General features: G+C 39.3%; 1 long non-coding RNA gene across 1 annotated transcript; it reads right to left on the minus strand.

The window, feature by feature from the left end:
- Positions 1-11,848: 11,848 nt before the first annotated feature.
- LOC116910870 lies at positions 11,849-13,986 on the minus strand. The gene is made up of 3 exons (XR_004389287.1): positions 13,504-13,986; positions 12,333-12,388; positions 11,849-12,157 (listed from the first exon to the last, which is right to left on the minus strand). It is a non-coding gene; the product is annotated as an uncharacterized LOC116910870 (long non-coding RNA).
- Positions 13,987-27,702: the final 13,716 nt, after the last annotated feature.

The following is a 27,702-nucleotide window of genomic DNA, read 5'->3' on the forward strand; positions in this document are numbered from 1 at the left end:
GAGAAGAGAAGTAAAAAATCGTTCACAAATTATTGATACACTATAATCCCCTGCACGTCTCACCGAGTCATGGAGACCCTGCAAGATCTGAGCTCAATGATAGATTCTCCCACTTTAAGGGTAAGGCCCTTAGCACCTTTCCAGGTTGCCGTGCCATCCATGCCTGCAGGGTTTCTGGTCTTGGCGTTTGCAGGGGTTCCCATGGAGGATGCGTGATATTAGGGGGGAAAGAAACAGTTAATAAAATGATCCGATCTGTGTTTTCCTCCCCTGACATTTTGTTGGGTAAATATTTTTCTGCCTTTCTCTTCTTAAACACGCTCAGGAAGAGGTTTTAGTCCCTAGAGAGTACATTGATTACCAGGTGAAGTTGGTTCTACAGCTGGAGAAAGCTGCAGAAATTTAATTTGCTGTTGAGCGGTACCCGACTTCCTATCTGCGGGCCCCTTTCCTTTGATGCGTAGTGCAAGGACATGGAATGGACCTCATTAGACCCAGAACTGGGGAATGCGGCTTACACAATGAGGTTGAAATACGGGTTCCAAAACCACCAAAACTTTGTCTACCCCAGTGCTTGCTGGTGTTTGCTTTAAAAGCCTTCTTTAGGACTTGCTGGGCTCTGAGCCCTTAGATAGGCCTGGTAAGGAAAACTACATCGGGAATGGTTTGCACTGGGTCATCCCAACCTGTCCCGGGGAAGGGGTATACCTCTCTTATTGAAATGAGTTCCAAAACAATGCTTCTATTTTATTCTTATTCTTGAAAAAATGTCAGTTAGCATACACAGCAAATCTTCATGACAACATGAGACATGTATCTCATAGTCTTTGTACATACTCACCCCCTTTATCGTCCCTTTCCATTTGGGGTCTTTCCTCCCCCAAATTAGTTCTTTTTTCACTTTTATAAGGCCAGCTAGCTCTTTGTGGAAGTAATTAACTGTCTACTTTTCTGTGTCTTGCATGTATCTAAGATAAATCTCCGGTGCTGGTATTTTAAAATCAGTACAATAGAGTTCACCTCTGAACCCTAGAATGAAGTGCTTTAATGTCACCAAGCCTTGTCCAAAGCTCCGAGAAACAAATGTGACTGGCATTTGAATTGCATCGTTATCAGGATCTTGTCCTTTTCTTTCTGGAGTTTCTTTTTGTGTTGCTTGTGTTTCAAGTCGCCTGTTACATTCAGTTAATTTTTAAATGCCTTGTTGAGCTCGTGAAACGACTGCCCCTCACAGAGGGCTTTTGTGTACAGTTATTAAGTTCTCCATTAATCAGCTCTTTATTACCCCAAGGAGCAGAGAATTAGGGAATAAGCCAAAATATATTTTGTACACGCAGAATGATACCGCAGAATAAATCAATGCTCTACAATGCATTTGCAGAGCTCTCTTCTGGGGTTGGAGTGATACCCGTTTCATCGTTACGAATGGATGCTAGATTTCTGTATCTGTTGAGATGATGATATGGTTTTCTTTTCATTTCTGTAATTGTGGTGAATTAAGTTGATTGATTTTAAAGTGTTCACCCCATTTTTTTTATTCCTAGAATAAATACAACATAATTGTTGAGGCATTACTCAGCTCCCACATTGCAGCATTTTTTGTCAGTATCTGCCGTTAGGTGATGTTCTGAACAAATAAATTGGGAAAAGTTCCTTCATTTTTATTCTCTGAAGAAGTGTTTACAATAATGCTGGTGTTTTCAAGTTGGTTGTCTGGTAGACAGATTCCTTTGTAGGCAGATTTTAACACATACTATTTTCCCTGTTATCCATATGATGTGTGTTAAAGACTGGGGAGTGGGTGTCTGGGGAAACCATCAATAGTTCCCAAGTCTGTCTTTTTTCTTTCACACACATAATACTACGAGGCTTAATTTGTAAATTAGACTCAGTAAGAGATTAACAAGAATAATCAATGGAACAATGATAGTGTACTGTGATAATAGTCACATGAGTGTAGTCTTTCTGTCAAAATATTGTAGCGTACTAACATTTCAGTTAAAAGAAAGCATCTTCTGGATCTTTCGGGGTTGTGTCTGCATTCTAGGTGTCATTAATCCTCTTCTTTGGGGCCACGATCAAGTACGGTAGGAGACTCATGAGCATAACTACGGAAATACCCCAGCAATTCATTGGATGGCTAGTAGGTGACTAGTGAGGGGTAGCATATACAGTGTAGATATGCTGCTCAAGACATGGGTGGGCTTGGGTAAGAGAGCAAGGGATTACATCACGGTGCTCAGAGTGGTGCTCAGTTTAAAACCTAGGAATTGTTTGTTGCTGGAACTTGTTTTTCTGATGTTTTGAACCATGAGCAAGTGAAGTCACAGACAGTAAAAAGTACAGGTAAGGGAGTCGGGGGAGCAGGTAAGGGGGTGGGGAGAGTAGGTATTGAAATAATTTGATTTCTTTATCACATAGGATTACTCAGATTTCTGGTGTTTTGCTAGGTTTGTTTTGTGAATTCTCTGTTTTAGGTTTAAAATTTAAAGTATTGACTCAAAAATTATCTGAATATTTTGGTTTTTCATCTCTATAAGATTCTGGAGCTGGCAAGCTGACTCGGCAGGCCAAGGTGTTCTCTGTGCAAGCCTGGAGTCCTGAGTTTGATCACTGAAGCAAACATAAGGTGGAAGAAGCAGACCACAGAGTGGTCCATCACCTCCACATGTGCTTCCCTCCAACGTGCATGCACGATCTCCTTCGGTCTCGAGTTCTATCCTCCAGTCACACGCAAACACACATTAAAACGGATCTTGTGCTTTGATTCTTGTTCTACCTGATTATCAACTTATTAAATATTATTAGTTCTTCTACAGAACATTTGGCTTCTCTTGGTCTCTGTTTTGGTGTCTTTTTTACTTGTCTAAATCTTTGCATTTATCATTTTCTCATTTCTTTAGGTTTCTATTTCTGCTTTATATTCTTAGGTTTACAGATAACTTATTGGAGCCAGTTGACAAGTGCACAACTAATTGATTTTAATTTACTTCCCTAACATAGGTATCTAAGGCTTTAATGTTTCTTATAATCACAGCTGAACCACATATAATGACTTTTCTATGTTCTGTGTTTATTGTCATGCAAGTGTCTTTCTAATTTCCATTAAGGTTTCTTTTCTATCCATTAAGTTTTAGGAATTTATTTCTAGAGGCTGGAGAGGGGCTCAGCAGTTATGAGTACTTCCTCCCTTGCAGAAGACCTGAGTTTGGTTACCCGAACTCACACTGCGTGGCTGATAAACATCTGTAACTCCAGCTCCAGGGCATCTGACACCCTCTTCTGGTTTTCACTGGCGTGATACTTATAAGCACATATCTACTTATATGCACAAATAATTAATCATAAATATTTAAAAAATATAAAACTAAAGTGTGTATAATTTAGACGATGAAAACATGTCCTTTAAGCCCAGAATGACCACACCAACTTCTTTTTGCCTTTCACATTTTTTTTTGCCAATGCTTGGGATAAAGAATGATATTAAGCTTTTATTAGCCTGAGGAAAAGACTATAAAAGAGGTCAATATGGTAAATTTAAAAAAGTAATTCTAAAGTCCTTTGAATGAAACACTAAAGAACTATCTTCAAATTATCCCTTCGAAGTTTTATAGTATAATATGTATTTTTAATTTGCTAAATCAGTAACAGTAATAGTTTTCTTTAAAATACATTTATTAGCTGTTACACACACAAGGAGGAGTATGTAGGAGGTTCTGGAGAAAAGGGAAAGGGGAGATAATGTAATTATATTATAACCTCAAAAATAAAAGAAAGGCATTTTTAATGAATAAGTACATGTAATTGGCAAAATAAAAAAAATGGAAACTTTCAGCATTTCTATTACAAAACACATAGGCAGAAGATTTTTTTGTTTTGGCTAATATTTCAAGGGTATAGCCTATCATGGTGGTGGAGGCCTGATGGTAGGAACATGAGGCATGTGGTCACATCACACTATGACATGCCATGCCTTACCCACTACACTACACCACACCACACCATGACCCACCCTACCACACCATAACACACCCCACCCCACCCCACCACACCACACCACATCACACCATATCACATCCCATCCCATCCCATCCCATCCCATCCCATCCATCCCATCCACAGTCAGAAGCAGAAGAGACGGACACTGGTGTTTGCTTGCTCTTTCCTTTTTGTTCAGCCTGGAACTGATGCTGACCCTTGGGAAGATGATACCCACATTTAGGATGGGTCTTCCCACTTCAGTTCGCCCATTCTAACAACTACTCACACATATGCTCAGAGGTGTGTCTCCTGGGTGATTCTAGATCCTTCCAAGTCTACAATAAAGATCACAACAAATGGGAATTTATTTTTAACCACTGAAAAAGAAGTTACATTTTACTACTCTAGGGTGCCTCCTCCGGCAGTGCAGAAAACATCCCTTAAGGATGAAGGTTGTGTGGTCAATCTGGTCTTCTTTCTCTCTCCCTTTCTTTCTCCCTCCTCCCCCTTTTCTCTTTCCCTTTATCCTTCACTTCCCTTCTCTCCCTTCCTTTCTTCTCTCCCTCCCCCTCTCCCTTAATTAATTAATTTTGAAACAAAAAAGCTTCATTCTGTAGCCTAGACTGCCCTTCTTGGTTGTATCCTTCTAGGTTGAACTTGCAGCAATCCTCTTCCCTCAGCCTCCCCAGCTCTGGGATTGCTGACAGGTGCCTTATTACCTTGCCATCTGCACCTCTTCTAATTACCCCAGTGGTCCTAGGAAGGAAGTACGTAGTATACTGTCCAGGAAGAGAAGTCTCTGGGAGCAGCAGTATAACTGTCCTTGGACAGCTGTGAATAGAATGAACAAAGACTGTATATCAGAACCCAAGGCACTGACAGGATCTGGAATATCCGGGCGACTCGATTCTTTCCAAGAAACCATGAATGCAAACAGCTATTTCTTCATCACTTCAGCCAGTTCCACCTGGTTGGGAGGAACAATTACCTCATATCTGATTTTTTTATTTTTTTTTTAATTTTTTTTTTTAACAGGTACATTTCAATCAACATCCCTTCCTCCCCCTTCCTTATGGTGTTCCCTCCCCCCTCCCCCATTGCCGCCTTCTCCCCCGACAGTCTAGTTTGGGGTTAGTCTTTAGGACCCAGGGCTTCCCCTTCCACTGGTGCTCTTACTAGGATATTCATTGCTACCTATGAGGTCAGAGTCCAGGGTCAGTCCATGTATAGTCTTTAGGTAGTGGCTTAGTCCCTGGAAGCTCTGGTTGCTTGGCATTGTTGTACATATACTCAAGCTCTTCCAGTTCTTTTCTCTGATTCCTTCAAGTTCTCAGTTCAATTCGCCTCTGTACTGTATTCTGGTTGTGTCTCTCAGGAATCTACATCCGGCTCCTGTCGGTCTGCACTTCTTTGCTTCATCCATCTTGTTTAATTGGGTGGCTGTATATGTATGGGCCACATGTGGGGCAGGCTCTGAATGGGTGTTCCTTCAGTCTCTGTTTTAATCTTTGCCTCTCTCTTCCCTGCCAAGGGTATTCTTGTTCCCCTTTTAAAGAAGGAGTGAAGCATTCACATTTTGATCATCCGTCTTGAGTTTCATTTGTTCTAGGCATCAAGGGTAATTCAAGCATTTGGGCTAATAGAACAGTGAGTGATACCATGTATGTCTTTCTGTGATTGGAGGATGATATTTTCCAGTTCCAACCATTTGCCTAAAGTCGTTGTTTTTGATTTAACTTATTTTTTTTAACAGGATCAATCGACGGAAAGTTTGATTACTTTAAAGCTAACTTGACAAAAGAGAACGAGCTCCGCCCAGCCGCACTCGGAGGATACTGAAGCAGAAACAGAATCGAGGAATCCACGTTCACATTTAATTTTTACTACTACAAAAATCTTCATTTAAGATCCAAAGTGACTGAACAGAGAGGATATGAGGAGGAGTGGCCTAAATTTCTAAGAAATAAGGAGAGCGAAAGCAAGCCCTATTGTGGCAAGTGATGTGATGTCTTCAAGTTGAAGGATGAAATCACAGAGAGGTGAGAGCAGGGCAAGAGCCCAGGGAATAGTTTAATGGTTTGGGTTTATTTAAAAGAAAACGAAAACAAAACACAACTCACTGAGTATGTGCTTTATGCTGGGCCATATCACTCCACCTTTGCCTTCATTTCTCTCAGTCTCCTTGTTCCTGTAGACATTTTCTTTTCTACTTTTATGTCATACATACATACGTACATATATACGTACATACATACATACATACATACATATGTATGTACATAGTTTTATGTGTCTATATAAAATCCTAGGAACCACAAATGAGAGAAAACATCTAATATTTGTTTAAAACAGACTCAGTTCATTTACTGTGATCATCTCTGATCGCATTATTTTTCTTTATGACTAGAAAACTTTTACACACAGACACAAAAAGAATATTGTCTTTGTGTATGTTTTTGGTTGTTTGACTGTTATGTTGGTTCCATAAATTAGCTATTGTGAGTGGAGTGCCACCACAATTCTTGTGAAAGTATATCTATGATTTAACAGAGTCCCTTAAGTCGGTAGCTTAGACTGATATGGTTGGATTGTACAATAAATTTATCTTCTTCCCTTCCCTTCCCTTCCCTTCCCTTTTTGACAAACCCCCCTTCTGATTTCCATTGCATCTGGATTAGTTTACATCCCCATTGGCAATGTATGAAGGTTCCGTCTTGTTCATTCACATCATTGCCAACATCTGTGTTATTTGTAATTTTTTTATCTTTTCATGTTATCATCTATTAATTTTATTTGTTTATATTATTATATTTCTTCAGTTATAGGCCCTTCCTGACATTTATCTGATTTGAAGGCAAGGACTTTCACGCCTCATATTGCAGTTTATGGTATTTGCATCGCTGGAAGATGAATGTTGACTGAGCTGAGGACAGACTGGTGATCTTTTTATCATGAAAATGATTACGGAAAGAGCTTTAGGGGTCCCGACTTTTTATATTGACTGTGAAGGACAGTTCCTGCTTGGTTGTCTGCAGCATAGAGACATAGCAGGTGCAGAGGAGGTTCCCGGACTGAAAGCTTTGGGGCTTACCATGGCAGGAATATCTCACTGCTTCGGATGAGGTAGATGAAGGACCCTCCCTCACTCAGGCTTTAGGAGCCTGAACCCCTGGAGTACGGAGCAAACTGATGGCCCTCGTGTAAAATGCTAGCAAGAAGTCTGCAAAGTTTCTGAGAGAAAAGAAACTCTGAAAGCATCAAGTTTCACGGGAGCTTCTCCTGTTCCTGGAAAGGGCTCTGGGGAATCCAGGGAACAGAGGTCCTGATGATCCGCGGGAGGAAGATGCTCTGTTCTGGGAGAGCGTTGGAAGAGAGGCTTCTGCAGAGACAGAGTGCTGCAGGAACCATCATTTCCTGAGAGGTGCAGCACAGTGCAGCCACGACCTGGCCTGCCTAAAGTATCCAAGGGAAAGTGGGTTCTGTGAATATTTGCTTTCATACCTAGTCATTTTTTTATGTTTTAAAATTCTTTGACTGTTTCATATATGCATATAATACATTTTGATAATTTTTATTACATTCCTCCTCTTACATTCCTCCCTGTCCTGCTTAAACCCCATATCCCCTCTCTTGCTTTGATATCTTTTTGTATGCATGTGAGCCACTGAGTTTCATTATGGCTGTACAAATTAGCATGAAGAGGGATTGTTTACTAGAGTATGGGCAAGTGACCATGTGGCTATACTACTGTGGAAAATTCTTCTTCCCTGGTAGCCACTAACTTCCTACAATCCCATAGAGGGTGGAACTTCATTAACCTGTCTATCAACCATGGTGAGATGTTGTAAATTTATCCTGTAGATAACCACAGCTGTAATGAGTTTATGAGTGCAATAGAACAGGCATACCCAGAAGACCGTGTTTTGAAAGATTTCCCTCCAATGTCTGGCTCTTATACTCTTCCCACACCTTCTTCTGTGATGTTTCCTGAGCCTTGATGGGCGGCATGGGGTCAGGGAAGTGATGTAGATGTTCTGTTTAGGACTGAGATCTCAATGGTCACTTATTCTCAGCATTATGACTATCTGTAGGTCTCTATATTATTGGCCACATATGACATAAAGCTTTTATCATGAAGGTTGAAAGCTGAAATAATATATATATGTATATTTAATATATATATATTTAGAGGATAGATTGACAACGTATTACTCTAAGCAAACAACAGTGGTAGATTCGGATCTAAAGCTATGATCTCTTTATGTGTCTTAGTGTTCTATTGCTGTGAAAAGACATCATGACCATGGCCACTCTTATAAAGGAAAGCATTTCATTGGTGATCGCTTACCATTTAAGAGGTTTAGTATACATCAGGGAGAGAACTTCCAGTTCAGCTCATAATCTGCAACCAAGTATGTAGCGATGTATTTAGCAATGGAGTCTTATCATCTGGTCCTGGTGGGCAACTAAGAGAAATCACAACAACCTGTGTTGTTTTGTGGGTCCTTGGGGCCTCTCTGACAAGCAACTTGTAGGAAGGTATTCCGCACCTAACACTGGGATTTTCATTTAATAGCCTATGACTTCCAGGGAGCATGGTGGCATTCAGGCAGATTTGGTGGTGGACCAGTAGCTAAAAGTTCTGTATGACAATCTCCACAGGCAGAAGGAAGAGAGAGACACTGGGCTTAGCTTGAGCTTCTGAAACCTTAAAGTCCAGCCCCCCTCCCCCACTACTCCCCCAGCAACACAGTTTCTCCAACAAGGCCACACCTACTTCAACAAAGTCATGCCTCCTAGTCCTATTCAAATAGTGCTTATTAAGCATTCAAATCTACAAGACTATGGGGGCCATTCCTATTTCAACCACCATAACTAGCCATAAGTTGTAGACCAGAATTACAGAAATTCCCATTTGTGGAACAGGTTTCAAATTCAGTTAGAATGGTTGATTTCGGTTGGTTACCCCAACAATAATCACACCGTGGTTGTACCAGTAACAAGTCCAGCCCGCCAGGTCATTATCCTAGCTCATGGGCTCCATAGCTGGGAAGGACCAATGATTCCTTCTCTCTCCCAACCGCAGGGTAGCACCTTCCAACACTATAAACAGTATACATCAGGGAGAGAACTTCCAGTTCAGCTCATAATCTGCAACCAAGTATGTAGCGATGTATTTAGCAATGGAGTCTTATCATCTGGTCCTGGTGGGCAACTAAGAGAAATCACAACAACCTGTGTTGTTTTGTGGGTCCTTGGGGCCTCTCTGACAAGCAACTTGTAGGAAGGTATTCCGCACCTAACACTGGGATTTTCATTTAATAGCCTATGACTTCCAGGGGTAGAACTTGCAGGATCTCTACATCCATGGTTTAAAAATTATTTTTCAACTCACAAAATAGCAGATTGCGTATATATGTATGTATATGTGTGTGGTGTTTGTGGTATGTGTATTTGTGTATATAAATAGCAGATTGCTCTCTCTCTTGCTCTCTATATATACATATACATATATATAAATGTGTATATATAGACACATATACATATACATATATATATATACATACATATATATATATATATATATATATATTCCTCTCACTTTCTCCTGTCCATTCTTCCCTGACTCCAAGCCCTAATTAAATTTTCCCAATACAGTGCTCCCTCCATGCTCTTTCACATCACTTGTGTTCTACCACACCTGCCTTTCTTAATAATAGCACTCTACTATCTGCCTGGCTTCTGCAGACCATACAAGGCTCTGCATATTCTAAATTAGCAATGAATATGGAAGAACTCAGCACATCACAGGCAGTGTCTTTACTGTGCAGATGGTCCTGGGGTGTATAAGAAAGCAGGCTGGGCAATCCAACAGGAGCAAGTCAGTAAGCATCACTCCCATATGGCTTCTGCTTCAATTCCTGCCTCTGGGATCCTGCCTTGAATTTCTGCCTTGAGTTCCTACTCTGACTTCCTGGGAGTAAGATATGGGTTGGTAAACTGAAATAAACTCTTTTCTCTTCTTTGCCCTTGGTCATGGCATTTTATCATAGCAATAGAAATGTAAATAAGGCAGCCAGTATTTGATTATTTCCTTAGTGTTTTTATTGGCTATTCCAGGTTGTCAACTTGACTATGTCTGGAATGAACTACTGTCCAGAATTGGAGGGCTCACCTGTGATCCAGATCTTGAGACTGGAAGACATAAGTTTCTGACCTGGATCTTGGCATAGAGTTCTTGAGGCACAATGGCCATGAAAAGCTTAGGCCCAGGCACGGTAGTACATGACTTTAATCTCAGGATATTGAGTTGAGGAGATCTCTGAGTTTGAGATCAGCCTGGGACAAATCAAGTCCCAGATGCAGGTGTGGTGGTACACACCTTTAATCTGGGCCACACCTTCTGCTGGAGACCTACATGAGGACACTGGGAAAAGAAAGATTCATTCTTCTTTACCTGCTTGCATTTACTTGCCAGCACGTCTGTTGGAATCTACTTCTACAGAAGAGCAGCCGAAACAACTAGCCTTGTGGGACTGAGCAACTCTTAGATTCTTGAACTTCCCATCCACAGCTGATCATTGTTGGGTTAGTTGGACTACAAACTGTGAGTCATCACAACCAATTCCATCAATATAGAGAAACATTCCTTAAATTCTGTGACTCTAGAGAACCCTGACTAATACAGTGTCACATAGACCAGTCAGATGCTACACATTCTAGATTGCTCATTATCACCTCATTAATAACCTTAGAGCTCATTAATCACCTTAGAGCTTCATGACTTTAGTAGGCTCTCAATATTTCCATTAGATCATTTATCTGCTGCACTGTGTTCTTCCTGGAGTAGCCCTTAAAGCTTTGACATTTCATCCAGCTCACACAAGAGTACTGGATGTTTTTGAACATTCTCCATTAATTTTAGTGTGTGTGTGTGTGTGTGTGTGTGTGTGTGTGTGTGTGCGTGTGCGTGCGTGTGTTTGATGGGAAACTGCTACATACAAAGGTGCGTCATTGTACTACCTGAATACTCAACGCTGTGTACACTTTTTTCTTTTCCTCCTCTTTCCACTCTGAACTTGTCAGGTGGGGTGGTGGGAGCTGACTTTCTGGACTGTCATTTAATGGATAGAAGCTTGACATTGAAGTATTGGAGGACGTGATCAATGTTGTTTCTACCTCTCTGGTGAGAGGAAACTGGAGTTGGTGACAGTTGGCATATCAGACCTATGAGTTAGAGCAGTTTACAGCAGTAAGAAGCCTCAGTGCCCTCTCTTGACCATATTGCATGGAAAATCCTGATTATCATTCCAGGCTTAGAGAGGCCCCTGTCATTTTATCACAGAGAGCTAATGTGTTAGGTCATTTTGTGGAAGGGCTCTGCATGCTACTCATAGCACACGAAATATAAAAGTTTGTTGTGATTTTTCTGCCCATGACCTGGCAGGGACTTCAATGTGAGCCAATAGTTTCTTTGACTTCTCCACTAATTTCTTTGACTTCTCCACTAGTGTGGCATTGCTGAAACCACCCGAGTTGTGGCCAGCTCCACAGTTGTCATTCAGGGCTGTTTATCTTAGAATGCACAGATGATTCTGAATTGTCACCCTTTCAGCTTGTCTCTATAGCAGAGAAATTTGAGGAGTACAGTTCACAGTAAATGCATGGGCAGCAGACGGTATTGACTCAAAACAAAGATGCTACAGTCAGGGTGAGGGAGAGAGTGCAGCGACGTGCTTGCAATGCAAGCATGAGGACCTGAGATAGATACACAAAACCCACGAAAAAAATCCATGAGCAGTGGTATATGCTTATAATCCCAGTTCTAAGGAGACAGAGACAGATACCTGAGGCTTTCTGGCCAATCAGTTTGGTTTACTTGGGGGCTAGTGAGTACACATGGATTTGGGATCCTCTTTATATCATCTCTGATGTATCACTGTCATCCAGGGGATATCCTGACAACAGATATGGGTGAGGATTACCAAATAGGATGAAGACTATGCTATAGAGTACATTCAGTCATCCTGACCATGGAGTAGGAAGTTCTTTTGTCAGGCAGAGTAATTATGGTCAAAATAGAGGATTTGCATTTTCTCTGTGCCTCAGAATTTGTAGCGTGAGCATTCCGCCATTCAAGATGAATGAAGACTTCCAACTTCTATTTCTCCTTTTCCTGAAAAATAAAAAGGAAAAAAAACAAAAACGGTTTTGACATCTGGCGGTATGCCACATGGGATGTGTCACTCATCTTGTTTCTGTCAATGACAATCTGCCCAGAGTTCCGCTGCGGCCACTGGGAGCCACTTCTACCCCATTCATCTTCCTGTTTTGGAAAGGATCTCACTTACTCTTCCAAGGCTGTGTGGAAGGCTTTGATATATTTCAGAAATAGCTGTGGTGGTTACTGAGGAGGGAAGAATAAATAGGTGGATCAGAGGTGATTTTAGGGGACAGTGAAATCATTTCATATGGTGCTGTGATACATGCAGATTATAAAATTGTCGAAACACATGAACAATGCAAAGCAGAGTACTGATGTGCAGACTGGTAGAAGACGGTATTCATGTGTCAGTGTTGGTTTACAGATTGTAAAGTGTGCAGACCGATGTCTGTATTCCCAATGAGGAGGCATGTACTGGGGAGGGGTAGAATATGTGCTAACATTGGCCTTTCTTCTCAACTTGGATATTAAACTACTCTAAATAAAAATGTTTATTAATCTAACTAAAAAGAAATAATTGAAAGAAAATTAAGATATTCACACTATTTTGCTGTCTTTTAAAGCAAATCCGTGGAGAAAAAAGAATAACCAAGTTTCTAAAACACGTGAAAAATGTTCAACATGGCTAATAGGGACACATATGCCAAAGATGTATTGAAATGCTTTTCTGAAAGTTTAGAATTATTTAACCACACTGAAAACATGGGGGGAATGGGAGCCCTTACTAATATTCCTCTTTGTTTTATATGCTGTAAGTTTTGATAAATTTATATTATGTATCTACATTGTTCCATGGTGGTACAATTGTGAACAAAAGGCTAAAAATGTTTTTAATTTATACAAAATAAAAATTTAAATTATTGCTTCATCTATCTATCTATCTATCTATCTATCTATCTATCTATCTATCTATCTATCTAGCTAGCTAGCTAGCTAGCTATCTAGCTATCTTCTGCTGTTTTCTATCTCATATGTGGTGTCAAGCCCAGAGCCCTGTGCATGGTAATTATGTGATGTTTTGCTAAAGGAATATGCCCACTGATTCTGAGCTAGGTGTATAATCATAAATTTTGGAAATAGCAAGAGAATGATTATTGTCTATCCACATTACAAAATATCACACAGCTATACAAAACAATGCATTTTATCTACTTTTATTAATCTGAAGTGACAGCTGTAATACGTTTTAAGTGAGAAAGACACACATTGAAAAGTAATGTGTGTTGGAGAGTCTAGGTAACAAGCAATCGTAGCCAATTTATGGGAAAAAGGTAACAGTACGCAGGGCAAACTGTTACCTCTGATTGCCCAGGGAATGCAAGGAAGAGGGGCATTGTTGGTTTTTTCTTTATTTTCTAGTGATGGTTTTGTTTTTTATTGTTACAATAAGTAGGTTCTGATTTTGTGGCTTGAAAGGAAAATTCAATAAATTTTAGCAGAGATAAAACAAAACAACAAAAGAGAAGCTTCATGATATGGCCTCAGGGTCAAACATCTACAGACAACCAGGCCTTTTATGCTGCCAAGAGTGACTGCCTCTTAGCACAGTTTTTGTGCATTACTACACCAAGAAATCTGTTTGTTTTTCCATGCTTTGGGGATTGCTATAAAAAATTAGCTTTCTCCTGCCTGAGCTTGGTACATGCTTTGCTTCAGGATAAGATGCTTGTTAGTCAAGGCTCAGGAACTGGGTGAAGAAAAAGATCTCTAATACTATATCATCTCCATCCTGTTCCTAAGTGGCTTTGTACTCAACCATAGAACAGTGTACAGGATAAGGGATCAAGCCCTGGAAAAGGAATTAAAGAGATAACGTTATTTTTCTATTAAAATATGCATTTGGTTAAATATCAAAACTCGAACATAATGTATCAATAATCTAATTAATCCTTATTCTAGAAACTTATAGGGACTTGTTCTTCTACTGTTTTCCACCCACTCTGGTTCTTACACTCTTCTGCCTTCTCTCCTATGGGGTCCTTGAGCTTTGTGGGGAGGGATTTGATGGAGACATCCAATTTAGAACTGTGTGTTCCAAGGTCTGCTTGTCTGCATAATGTCTGGCTGAGGGTCTCTGAATCTCTTCCTTTCTTCTGCAAGAAGAAGCTTCCCTGACGACAGCTGAATAAGGCATTGATCTGTGAGAGAGCACAGTATCACTAGGAGTTATTATTACTTCTTTTTGAAATCAGTAGTATTTGGCTTTACCCCAGGTTTCTCGGCTAGCTAGACTCTGGTCCTTTGTCACACACTCAGTGTGAAGGGTATGGGTTTCATGTTGGCGAGTGGGCCTTAGGTCATATCAGACAGGAGAGTAGCTTTTGTGGTAATTCTGGCTCATGTTTTAAAAATCAACTTTAACTTTTTAGTTAAAATACAATTACATAACTCCTTCCTTTCCATTTCTACCCTTTAACCTCTCCCATGTCCTCTCCCTCTAATCTCTACCACACCATGCAGCACTTCTCAAGCTCATGGCCTCTTTCTTTTGTTATAATTGTAACACGTTTAAATGCATAAATATATAAAATTAGTCTATTGGATCTGTTTAATGTTGTTTATGTGTATATGATTTCAGGGCTGACCACTTTGTATGGAATGAGTACTTAGGGGTGAGGGGTGACTTATCCTTGGGAAAGACTAAAGTTTCATCCCTCAGCAGTCACCCCTGGAAACGTTGGTTAGAACTGGGGGAATCTTCTTATAAGATCTTATTCCTGTGTTGGTGAGTTTGAGCTGGTCATTGGAAAGAAATCTCTTAATAGGGTTGTGTGGTGTGTTCTTGGTATGGAAGTGGGCTTGCTGAGAGGTAGAGGTAAGGAAAGGCAAGCAGAATGTCACATATCTTTTATGACAAGCTTGCAAGTTATATGCAAGTTTACTTTTTAATTATTGGTTTTTTGATTTATTTTAAACTTTATTATAAAAAACACAAATAAAACACCATTTACCAAGATTAAACAAACTCAAAGGCTATACAACACAATGAATTTTTTGTGCAGTTACAGTTCTTTGGTAATCATTGTATCTCCACTGCCAGGTGAGTATGAGTAGTCAATTTATACAGTATTTAATTTAATGTGTGTGTGTGTGTGTGTGTGTGTGTGTGTGTGTGTGTGTTTCCTCATGCCATAGGATATGTGTGTCGTGGCATACATGTAATGGTTAGAGGACAACTAGCAGGATTTGTTCTCTTCCTCCATTTGACTCAACTCATGACACTATTCTTGGCTGGAGATGATTTTACACATATTATCATCTTGTTGACCCATATGCTATTACTTTTATAGACTGTACTCTACTGGAGTCAAGCCACTAAACCCAGGCCATATGCAAGGGAAGACAGTTGAATTCTAGTTTTTGAAGGAGTGCATATCAGAGATTTGGGTATAAAATTACAACCACCACACAGTCCTCCCTGCATCTCTGTTGCTTGCTGGCTGTCAGGAACTTTTGGAAATTTCAAGTTTGCCGATTTTTTTCCGTACAGATTTGCACTGTTTTTTTTTTTCTCACACAGATTTTCTTTAGCTTCTCAGGATTTTGGTGATCCAAGTTCTTCATTCTGTTTTGCAGGCTTTGTACTACTCTTTTTTTGCCAGATTTTTACATACAATTTTAAGGATAAAATTTTTATCCCCTAAATTAAACACAAGAGTACAGACATCCCCAATCCATTGGACCTAATTTCGCCTGGATCTAAATCCATAGATCTCAGTTACCATGATATCATGATTCCTTGTTATCAGTGGAAGGCTGTTTTCACTGCTCCATATAAATACCAATACTTTAGATGATTACACCCCTTTTATTTTTCATATAAACCATGTGCATCTTCATCTCATGGGTATTTATCATACTGCTTAAAATATAAATGACATGTAAATAATTCTTATCCTCTATTGTTTAAGGAATAATGTCAAAAGTGTTTGTGCACATACACCACATCCACACCCTCACATGTGCTAACATACTAACTCGCAGCAAATTCAAGGAGCTTAGAGTTCAAAGAGGACTAGAGATAGGTCAGGCATCTGTGACATGGGAAGAGGACGTCAAGGCCCACCTATTTTGCTTTCTGTGGTGTATAATAAATTCAATTTTTGCATTTTGGAACTTTCTGGAGTTGTGCTCCAGTATCTTCTCTGTGGGGCTGGTTGAAACCATAAATGCAGAATTGCTGCATACAGAATACTATGTTATGAACAGTAGCTGTCATTTCTGAAATACTCTACTACACATGGTTTCAAAGTTTTATATACAGTCACTTGAAGCTACATTACTAAGTCAACCCTTTGCTCAGATCCCTATTCACAACTTCCCAAACTCCCAATTTTTTTTTCTGGGATTAAGCATGGTTCACTTCTGGCATAAACTCTCTTATCTTTGAAATCTGATGAACGCCCTCTTTATCTTTTCTCTCATAGAGGTGACTAACTGTCATGCAAGGCACTGCTTCTTCCACAGCATTTTCAGATTACATTTTTTTTTTACCTGCTTCTTTTGCGAATTAGTTTAAAAGAAAATGAACTAAAAACTCCATACATGGTTGTAACATGTAGGTGTGCTTGAGAACAGTTATCCAGGCCCTACTTCCAGATGATTCAATTCAGTCTACACTGACTTTTCTGCTGTTTCTCTAACCTACATAACATGGTTCTGCCTCAGACTTTTGAAATAATTCTTCTGGAATACTCTTTATCTAGAAAGTTCTGGAATACTCTTTACCAAGAAAGTTGCATGGCTACCTCTTTCTTTCTTTTAACTTTCTGCTTCAAAGTCTTCCACTAGCAATGACATCCTGAATTATCCTGTGGAATTGAGAACACCTTTTAGTGATTTTTATTTGTAACTTGTTTTAACAAATGAAATATTATAAACTTATCTGTTAAATATTTATGTCTCTGAATACTACAATAAGAGCAGTGGCAGTCTAAATTGTTCTTTGCCTATGAACAAATAAACACAGTAAATTTACTTAATAACTGATCAATAAATGCCCAGTAAATATTTTTAAAAAGCTGAGCAGCAGAAACTTTTCTGTTTTATATTGTTAGCAATTTCAAGTGTTTGAAAGCAGTGTTAGTTTATGGAATAGGTGTTAATGGTAATATTAATCAAACACTGGTGTGGTAATTGGGTCTGGAAAGACTTTTGGGTGCATTGAAGACCACTTAAAACTATTCTTACTTGAATGATGGAAGAGAAAACAACAGAAAAGGGGAAACATGGCTATTTTAATCTATAGAATGTTGTAGTTTTTAGCAACCAGAAGGAGCACAGCAAGATACCCAACTACTCAATTTCAAGGCCCAGAATAACTGAGTATGCAATCAGATAGTGACCAGTGCTTACTGTTGTAACACACAGAGGCATTAGCTCCTGTCTGGAAAGAGTGTCTGAGACAATTTGGGAACAGTCATGGTTGCAGGGGAGGTTGCTCAGTCTATCATAATATTTTTTTTGTAACTCTTGTTAGGGTTTAATCAATGATCTGGTAGTTGAGGAAAAACATTATAAATGCCCCTTTAGAAGATCTAAACATGAGCAAAGAAATTACATATGAATAATAGATCACGTTTTTGAAGCTGCAGATGAATTATTCAGAATTTTACTCCCCCCCTATTTGGTACAATGGAAAACCATTACAAAAAAGTAAAGATAAGTCTTTAATAGGTATTATTCGAAGTTTTCCAAATAAGTCTGATATTTTAGGTTATAAATATAAGAGCCCTTCAAAGCATTGATTCTCCACATGTAATGACACATTTTGGATTGATTTGTCCATCTCCAGGGACAGCAGATACTAAATTTCTTTAAGTCAAATTAACTTTTATAATCAATTTTTCATTCATCAAAGGGTCAGATATCTTTACTTTTTTGGACTATTCTGGGGTCTTGGGCTTATGAACCACATGAAAATATGGCAGGTAACTTTTGGACTGTGATGAATCTGATCTATGCCTATTTCTTGGGAATTACCTGAAATTGTTCCACCTCTGTGCATGTTGAGGTTTGGCGATCTTTATTTAGTGCTTGTAGAAATTTTAGAGTCTGACAGTTAAGAGCACAAAATGTTAAGAGAGCAGGGCATTGCTTCTGTTTCTTGAGGAGGATCAAGAGGATCATGAGATCTTTTTCTTATTTTTTAATTATATGTTGTTATGTTTTATATATGCTCAGCCCAAGGAGTGGCATTATTAGAAGGTATGACTCTGTTGGAGTAGGTGTGTCACTTTGGGTGTGGGCTTTAAGATCCTCATCCTAGCTGCCTGGAAGCCAATATTGTGCTAGCAACCTTCAGATGAAGATGTAGAACTCTCGGCTATACCTACATCATGCCTGCCTAGATGCTGTCCTATCCCTACCTTGATGATGATGGAGACAGAACTCATTACCAGGGACTGGGGTATTGCTTTGACAGATCTGACTATGCTTTTGTTAGGAAGAATGTGGATTTTGGAGCTTTGGATTTGGAAGCAGTGGAATGCTTTAAATGGAACTTAATGGGCCATCCTAGTAGGAATATGGAAGACTTTGGTACTGAGAGTGATTTGAATTGTTGAAGCTTGGCTCTAGAGGTTTCAGAGGAGAAGAATTTTAATATATGGTCAAGAGACTGTTTTGTGGTATTTTGGTGAAGAATGTGGCTGCTTTTTGCCCTTGTCTGAAGAATATATCTAAAGCAAACATAAAGAGATTTATATTAGTTGCACTGACAAAGGAAGTCTCAGAAATGTCCAACATAGACTTTGGTCTCTGGTTATGTCTCTTGAAGAGCATTTTGTACAAATGCAACAAGCTTAGCAAAGAAAAATATAAAATATATGGTTTAAATATTAAAATGGCACCAGGAAGTAGAATGGAGTTGGGTTCTATGTTCTAGGAGATCGAAGATAAAGGGAGTAGGACTTTGGAGGCAAGATCCTTCCCAGTTAAGTTTAGATCCAGGCAAGGTGATACACACTTTTAATCCCTGGAGATAAAGCCAAACAGATCCCTGAGTTCAAGGCCAGCCTGGAACAGGACAAGTTCTAGGTGAAGAAAAGCTTAAGTCCAGTGTGGTGACGCACACCCTTAATCCTAGCATTAATAAAGTTGGACAACTGAGGGGGGAATGTTCCAGCCTCAGCAAGTAGGAGAATTCAGCAGTCTCATTGATTTGGCTCTGGCTTTAGAGTCAAGAATAAAAGTTACTACTGGGACAATTGATGCTGGATAGCTGCATTAAGAAGACATGGTAATGTCTTTGGAAGTGTTTTCTGAGTCCTCAGAGATAAAGGTTGTACCTCATGTCATACTGGTAATTGAGTCTTCAAGGTCACTGGTTTTAAGCATAAAGGCATCATGAAGAACAGCTGAGGCTTGGCACTGTGAGAGGCCATGGAAGGCCATTGTTGAAGGTGCAACCTCAGTTGCAGTTGATGGCCCAGGAGCGAAAGGGCCATGAAAGGGAGTTGAGGCTTGGCACCATGCAGGGAACCTATGAGAAGCTATTGGTGAAGCCTAGTTGCAGCAGAAGACACCAGAGCATTGGAGATGCCTGTGTCATGGTATGATGATTAAGAACAACAGTGGCAATGGAGTGGATCAGCCTGAGCTTAGAATGATACAGAGGGCAGAGCTGGAGAAGTGCCACCAACCCTTTGGAGGAGCCCAGAAGATCATGTGTGGATCCAAGACATTGAAACAAGAAACTGTAACATTGCAGTTGCCTTGGAGGTCCCAAGATGTTTGAGATGCCAGAGCCATAGGATATCTCCTGAGGAAAGCTGCTAACAGGGAGTGGAACCAGCCCAGGAGAAAGAAGTTTGTTGCAGTCAACAAAGATGAAAAAGGAGTTGGAGATGTGAAGACAGCTTTGGCATTAGATATGAAGATACAGAGTTTGGAGTTTGATTTGGGGATTACAGTTAAGTGATTGGATAAATCTCAGAAGAAACTTTGAACTGTGTACTTTTAACATTGTCCAGACTGCTGTAGACTATGGGGACTTTTGAAGTTGGACTAAATGTATTTTGCATTATGCTATGTTTAGGTATGGCCCCCATAGAGTCATATGTTTGAAAAAGCCTATGGGGGCTAGGGAGTGGAATGCTATGGTTTGTATATGCTTGGATCAGAGAGTGGCACTATTAGAAGGGGTGGCCCTGTTGTAATAGGTATGGCCTTGTTGAAGTAGGTGTGGCCTTGTTGGAGTAGGTGTGTCACTTTGGGTGTGGGTTTTAAGACCCTTATCTTAGCTGCCTGGAAGCCAGTGTTCTGCTATTAACCTTCAGATGAAGATGTAGAACTCTCAGCTCTGCCTGTATCATGCCTGCCTAGATGCTGCTGTACTCTCACTTTGATGATGATAGACTGGACCTCTGAACCTGTAAGTCAGCCAAATTAAACATTGTCCTTTTTAAGAGTTGCCTTGGTCATGGTATCTATTCACAGCAGTAAAACCCTAACTAAAACATATGTTCTTCCTGAGCATTCTTTTATCAAATACCTGTTACTCATCCTAAGATGTTGCCATCAAATAACAATCAAACATACACTATGCTTTTTATCTATAAGCTATACATAAAGAAAACTGAATTTACATTGAAATAGCAATGGACCCAACAAACTGTCTGTTAGTTTAGTCTAAAGTTGGTACAAGGTTTTTTTGCAGTGAAAATAGATAAAAAAGGTTATGTTCTCATGGTCTTTTTATCCAACTACAAATAAAGGATACTCTCACAGACTTTAATCCCAGTATAGTCTACAGTGGTCCTGTTTTTACAGAATTCATTCTACATAGGTACTCATGTGATAAGTTTTTTAGTTCTTTTTTTTTTTTTTAATGAAGTACTGTGAGTGTGCAACATTGTGATGAGAGTTGCTGACAATCTTCTATGTCCTCTCCTGGCTTTTGTTTGTTTGTTTGTTTTGTTTGTCTTGTTTTGTTTTGTTCTATTTTGGCCAGGGGACTAAAGAGTCTAGAGCTGTGTCACCATTGGTCTTCTTGAAGCAAATGTCTCCAACCTTTCCATTGTCAGCATTTGCAGAAGTCACTTTTGACCTCTCTGTTTTAGTTGAAGATGTTCCTAAGAGCCCATGTGTTGCTTCCTTAAAAACCAGGCAGTGGAAGTACATGAGAGATAATATTGATGTTGACAGTGGAGGGGAAAGATGATATTGTGCATCTTTCCTCGTGAGGCCATGATGGGGAAAAAAAGAACAAATTCTAGGTGAATCTTTAGCCAATGAATAAAAATGGTATTCTGAAGAAGTTTAATTACTTTTCAACAGCTCAACCAATTCTGATATTAAAAACTGTGAGGTTCTTGGGGCCAAAACCTGGCCCTGGTTTATGCATCCTCAATCAGTGTTTCTCTGTTGAGCTTTAGTAGATGTTAAGTAAACACAGAAATCCCCTCTTAATCCTATGTGGACAGTCATAACTCCAACTCCTATTAAATTTTCTTTCTCTGATATTTTTTGTTCTTCATAATAATTTATTGTTTGGATATATTATTAGTTTCCTATGACTGCTATAATAAATCATCACTAATTGATGATTTCGAACACTAGAAAACCTTCCACTCTTCTGGAGGCCAGAATTCCAAAATCTAGGAGGTGACAGAATTGTCTCTGCTGTCGGCTGCTAGAATCCAAAATTTACAAAATTTACAAAACAAGGCCAAGTTAATAGGTTCTGTGATAGTACACTACTGGATGTTTAGTAGTCATCTTGGCTACTTAATTTGAAGAGTGTCTTCTCTTTTCTGATGTTGGTGCACAAATCCCTGTGTCCTCACTGCCTGTATCTAAGCAGGCATTTCTGGGAGGCAATAATCTATCATAATATAAGTTAGAAGACCTGGGCTGTGGTTTTAATTTTTCAGTTTTCACTATCAGAAAATGTGATCTTGGATAAATTTAATCACATCGAGTCTTATTTTTCATGTTGGTTGCAAATATAGAAACCAATTAGGCTTAGCTCAAGGAAAAGGGGGGAAAATCATTGTGAGTTACGGCATCTTCCCACAAAGCTCAAGGACAAGGATGCAGGCCAATCCAGGAAGAAATTACATCATGGAGTTGAGAAGTTATAAGACTCTCAAAATTTGTAGTCTTTTTCCTCCCTGAAATCTACGTAATTCTTTCCCCATCCCTCCCCATCCAGATTGGTATTTTTTTTTTCCTGACAAAACCTATGAAACTTAGTGTTACTGTTTTGTCTGTGTGGATAGGATCTTTGCATTTTCAACTACCATTTCTGGTCTCTCCCATCTCACTTTCGGCTCTATATTTTAACTCTGCCAAGATCTTTATTTCTGTCTCTGTTCCTGTACTTCTCAGTGGGGGAACCAGAGAAATCCCGCTGAGATTGGATCTGTTTTCCTTAGTCAACCATCTCTGACCAGAGAAACCACATTACAGAAAAAAGGGACTTAGAGACACAGGCAAGGTAGACTGGTGTCTTAGTCAGGGTTTCTATTCCTGTACAAACATCATGACCAAGAAACAAGTTGGGAAGGAAAGGGTTTATTCAGCTTACTTCCGTGTTGCTTTTTCATCACCAAAGGAAGTCAGGACTGGAACTCAAGCAGGTCAGGAAGCAGAAGCTAATGCAGAGGCCATGGAGGGATGTGTCTTACTGGCTTGCTTCCCCTGGCTTGCTCAGCTTGCTTTCTTAGAGAACCCAAGACCACCAGCCCAGGGATGGCACCACCCACAATGGGCTGGGTCCTCCCCCTTGTGATCACTAGCTGAGAAAATGCCTTACAGCTGGGTCTCATGAAGGCATTCCCACAACTGAGGCTCCTTTTCTGTGATGACTACTCCAGCTTGTGTCAAGTTGACACGCAAAACCAGCCAGTACAACTGGAGTAAAGGGAGTTGCAGTGAACACAAAGTTGGAGTTTGTCAAATTCTTAAAAGCATGCGCTATCGTTCTTTTTGGAGAATGGAGTTGATAGCTCCTCATTTACTTACGTCACAATAGTTTATCTTTTTTTTTTCTATTTTTTGATGATCGCAGCAGACACTGTACCTAAGAATATATTTCAAATTGTGTATTATTATGCACTTGAAAGCACGACTTTAAAGTTTACAGTACAAAATTTAAGTTTTAAGCAAGTAACAGTCTTCATCTTGGTGGAAGAAAGAGGATAATTCATCCAATTGTGAAGTGGATCGTGATTTTTTTTAAAGGGATCGTTGATGTGGCTCCTAAGATTTGCTTTTTAAAAAAATCGTATGTGCAGCAACAGGGACTCGTAATTTCTGAAACAGGTATGCAGTAGTGTGCATAAGGAAGAAATCAGAACAGCAAGGGAGAGTGGTTTCAGTGTTTATATTGACAATATGAAAGCATTGACTGAGTTTTTGAACATAGAAAACACTAGATTTAAATGTGATAATTTCTCAGATATTTATTATACAGGTCACTATTTTTGAATGTATCATGAAAGTCACAATAAATGTTCAGCTGTAGGAACTAACAGATTAATGAGAAAATAAAAGGAGTTAGTCAAATTCTTGGGAACTTCTGATTCTTGGAGTGGGGAAGACAAAAAGACAGAAGCATATAGATCTTACATGTTTTTCCAGGAAAGTCATTAGAATGTCACTGTTTCCTTTCATATTTCCAAGGCTAGAGCAACAGTAGTGCCACTTCTTTTGGATTCAGAGTTCCTTCTACCATAAGAAGTCTCCTAGACCAAGAAGGCCCTCTATGGGAGGAAAAATCCTGAAGTGATCTCCTTGGCATTCTGGGTAAGAGGGAAATATAAATTCCTGTGTTTATTATCACCTTTCTAGGCCTTTTTTCTATTTTAACAAATGAATACTCTGATTGGACAAATTCTTAGAGTGTATGTGGTAAAAATGTCAGAGTTCGCCCTAAATCTTCAAGCCAATACCTCAGTGGATTGTTAAAAGGCCAACTTAAGCAACACATGTAAGTCATCCCTGGTCATAGAAGTAAGACACTAGTCTATATTTGGAGACAATTATACGTAGCTTCTCAGAATGTCATCTGTGTAGAAACATTCCCAACTAAGAATCTAAATCAAGAGACAATTAGTTGAAAACCGGGGGTCCTGGCTATCTTTCTATTATTACTGCTAGTACCAAACTCATGAGCAGTTGCTCACTAAATGACGGATTAAGGAACACTCTACTAAAACACGGCCTTTGGCAATATGGCACGGAGATTCTTATTTTATGAAGCATCAGCAATTTCTGATTCATGCTCTGAAAATGGCAGTGTTCCCTGGAGGCGCAAATGCATGATTTTTCTCATGGCAGATGAGAACACCACTACGTTGTATGTCTTCAGTTACAAATAGGAAGATTAGTGTTGGCCATCAGAGCAGACTCCAAAAAGAAGGTCTCAGACAACTAAGACAGAAAAGCAACTCTCAGGCTAAGGAAAGGGATGGAAAGAATCTCTTTTATAAAACAACTGGATGTCTTGCTACTCCTGTACTCAGGTAGGATGGTAGGACATTATTCTTTTAAATTATTTCTTTTGTTTTTGAGATTGTAACATAATTACATCATTTCTTTTTCCACTCTCTAAATCCTGAAAAATACCTCTCCTCGCTCTCCGTAAAATTCCGAGACATTTTGTCATTAATTGCTGTTACATGCATATATGTACATGTATATGCATTCGTGTGTGAAATATAACCTGCTCTGGGCATATGTTATTTGTATGTATGTTTTCAGGGGATAATCATTTGGTATTGGATAACCAATGGATATACTCTTTCACAGGGAAGACTATTTCCCCGTTCTCAGCCCTGCTTGTTTGCCTGTAGCTAAATGTGTGGGATGAGTCTCAGTGTTTTTTTCTAGCAACTTATTTTGTGTTACATTGTGAGATTTGGGGTCAGATGTTTAAGTACTCTGATTTAGACAGGTAATGGTGAGAGAAGATAAAAAATTATATCTCACAATCTCTTCAAACATTTATTTGCATATCTTACATATTGTTCTTTTATATGAGTATACTCATGTCGCTGGTCTCTTCAAGAAGATTTGCAGACTTAATCCACCAAGAAAATGCCTTTATCATTCATTATTCTCCTGTCCTGTGTTATTTCATTAGAAAGGATGTTTTCATGTGTTTACGTATGTTCTATCAACATAAACCATGTGAAAATAGAGCTTACTTTCCCCTTGTTTAACTGGTGTCCTTCAAGAAACAGAATCCAAGTTGGATATAAGAGTTAAAAAATGCAAAGACGTTTATTGCAAGGTATACAAAGCAAGGGTGAATGGATCGCTGGGTCTCGCACATTTTCCTTTATGATGCAATTTTCTAAAAATAGTATGGCTTTCTCCTAAGCAGTGCGAATCAGCCTGATCAACAGAACAGATCTTATTTTCACCTGCTGGCCCATGAGCATAAGTAGTCCGAAATATCAAAGTGCCAAACAGTCTAGGTTGTAACTCGGGCCTACCCTTCATGTGCCCTCTGCATTGTGTGCTCCTTTTGGGAACTAGGGCATTCAATGATACACACTCCAGACTAAGCAGACAGTAAGTACAAATCCCCCTCAGGGGCGACTGGGAAAGACAATGAGTAGGGTTTCCACTGCTTTTATTCTTTACTCTTAGACCCATTATTTTTTCCTGCTGTGGAGGAAGCACAGTATAGAAGTCCTAATTCAGCATCTGTGTGGCATTCTGAACTTACTCCTCAATCTATTTTTAGAAGGCCATTTTAATGTTCCATCAAGAAGACCACTTCTTGTCTGGTATTTGATTCACTAGTGGAGTCCATGGTTATGCACATTTTCTGCCCAATAGTTTGCTGTAAGGAGGGTCTGGTTTCCCTCTCCAAACTTACAGCTAAATTGTTGTTTACTTTTCTTGATAAACAATGCCATACTTACTTGAGATATATTATTAAATAACCAGAGGGGGCAGTAGTTATGGGAAGTTTGGTAAGTTGAAAGACCTATCTTTGGGATCATGCACATAAGGTTAAGTTACTTTCTGTTACTGTGACAAACTATTTGAGAAACAGTAACTTTGAAGAGAAAAAATACTTTGGATCATGGTTTAGTTTGAAGCTGGTGAACTATTGCTTTGGTCCTAGGTAAGGCAGAATATCATTCATGGTGGCTAGGGCATACAAAAGAGGAATTATTTAACTCAAGATGGGCAGGACATAGACAAGAAGGGAATCTTCACTAAAAAGTAATATATATATATATATAAAATATATATATTATATATGTATATGGAAGATGCAACATCCTTTTCTGTTTACTTGATATATCAGCTTAATGCAAAAGGACACGTGTTACCGCTGGACCTCTAAAGCTTAAGCAAAAAGTTTCTGAGTGCTTAGAATTTTGTCTATATTCTTTAGTATATGTATCCTATCATATTTTCTAGTCACCTGATCATATCGCACTCTCCTCTTAATAGCATGAGGTGATCCACAGGAAAGATCAGAGAGATGTTCAGTATAATGGTAAAGTGAAAAAAAAAAAAAAAACAACAGGAGGTAACAGGCATTGGGGAACAAGTCTTACCCACAGAGCTGAAGCATTGAAGGAGTTCATGCTTCCTTTATAATGAAGATGCAGAATTCTCAATCATGTGCATCACTGCATCAAGGATCCAGAGTTCAAAAGACTTCATACTTAGAAAGATACTCCCACTACTGTTTTTATCCCCAGGTTCAAATTGCTCTCCCCGATCCCTGATTGGTAACACAGGTACTGTCTTAGTCAATGTTCTAGTGCGGTGAAGAGACACCATGATTATGGCAACTCTCACAAGATAAGCATTTAATTGGGGTTGGCTTACAGTTTAGAGGTTTAATCCATTGTCATCATGGTGAGAAAAATAGAGGCATTTAAGCAGACTTGGTGCTAGAGAATAGGTGAGAATTTTTACATCTAGATTCAGGGGAGGGGGCGCAGAAAGAGAGAGGGAGGGGCAAAAAGTCTGGGTTTAGCTTGAGCATTTGAAACCAAAAAGCCCATACCCAATGATACACTTCCTCCAACAAGGCCACACCTATATCAACAAAGCCATATATCTTAACCCTTGTAAAATAGCTCAACTACTTAAAGACCGGGCATTCAAATACATGAACCTGTGGGCATTCCTGTACAAACCCCGCTTGTAACATTCACAGGTGGAGACTAGATGATGGCAACTGATATTCAACATGCTGCTGGTAATGCAGGTGAAGACAAGGTGGTGGGCACCACATTTAATACCATTATTGAAAATATGCTCCCATGCTTGAAAAATAGAGAGGACAAAAAAATGACACAGACAGGGCCTCTGTTTCACTTCCACCCTCAAAAATCTCATCTCTATGTGTTTGATTGTCTGAGCCTAATTCACACAAAGAGCTTTAGTATTGAGAAATCTAGGAGGTATAGATTTTAGCTTTCCTTTCTCTGTCCCTCAGAAAGATAAATTGGAAGGATGAAGTGGATACTGGGCAGAATTCCATGAGTTCCATTTCAATAGTGATCCATCATCAA

This window comes from Rattus rattus, chromosome 10 (genome assembly GCF_011064425.1).
Source record: "Rattus rattus isolate New Zealand chromosome 10, Rrattus_CSIRO_v1, whole genome shotgun sequence".
NCBI lineage: Eukaryota > Metazoa > Chordata > Mammalia > Rodentia > Muridae > Rattus > Rattus rattus.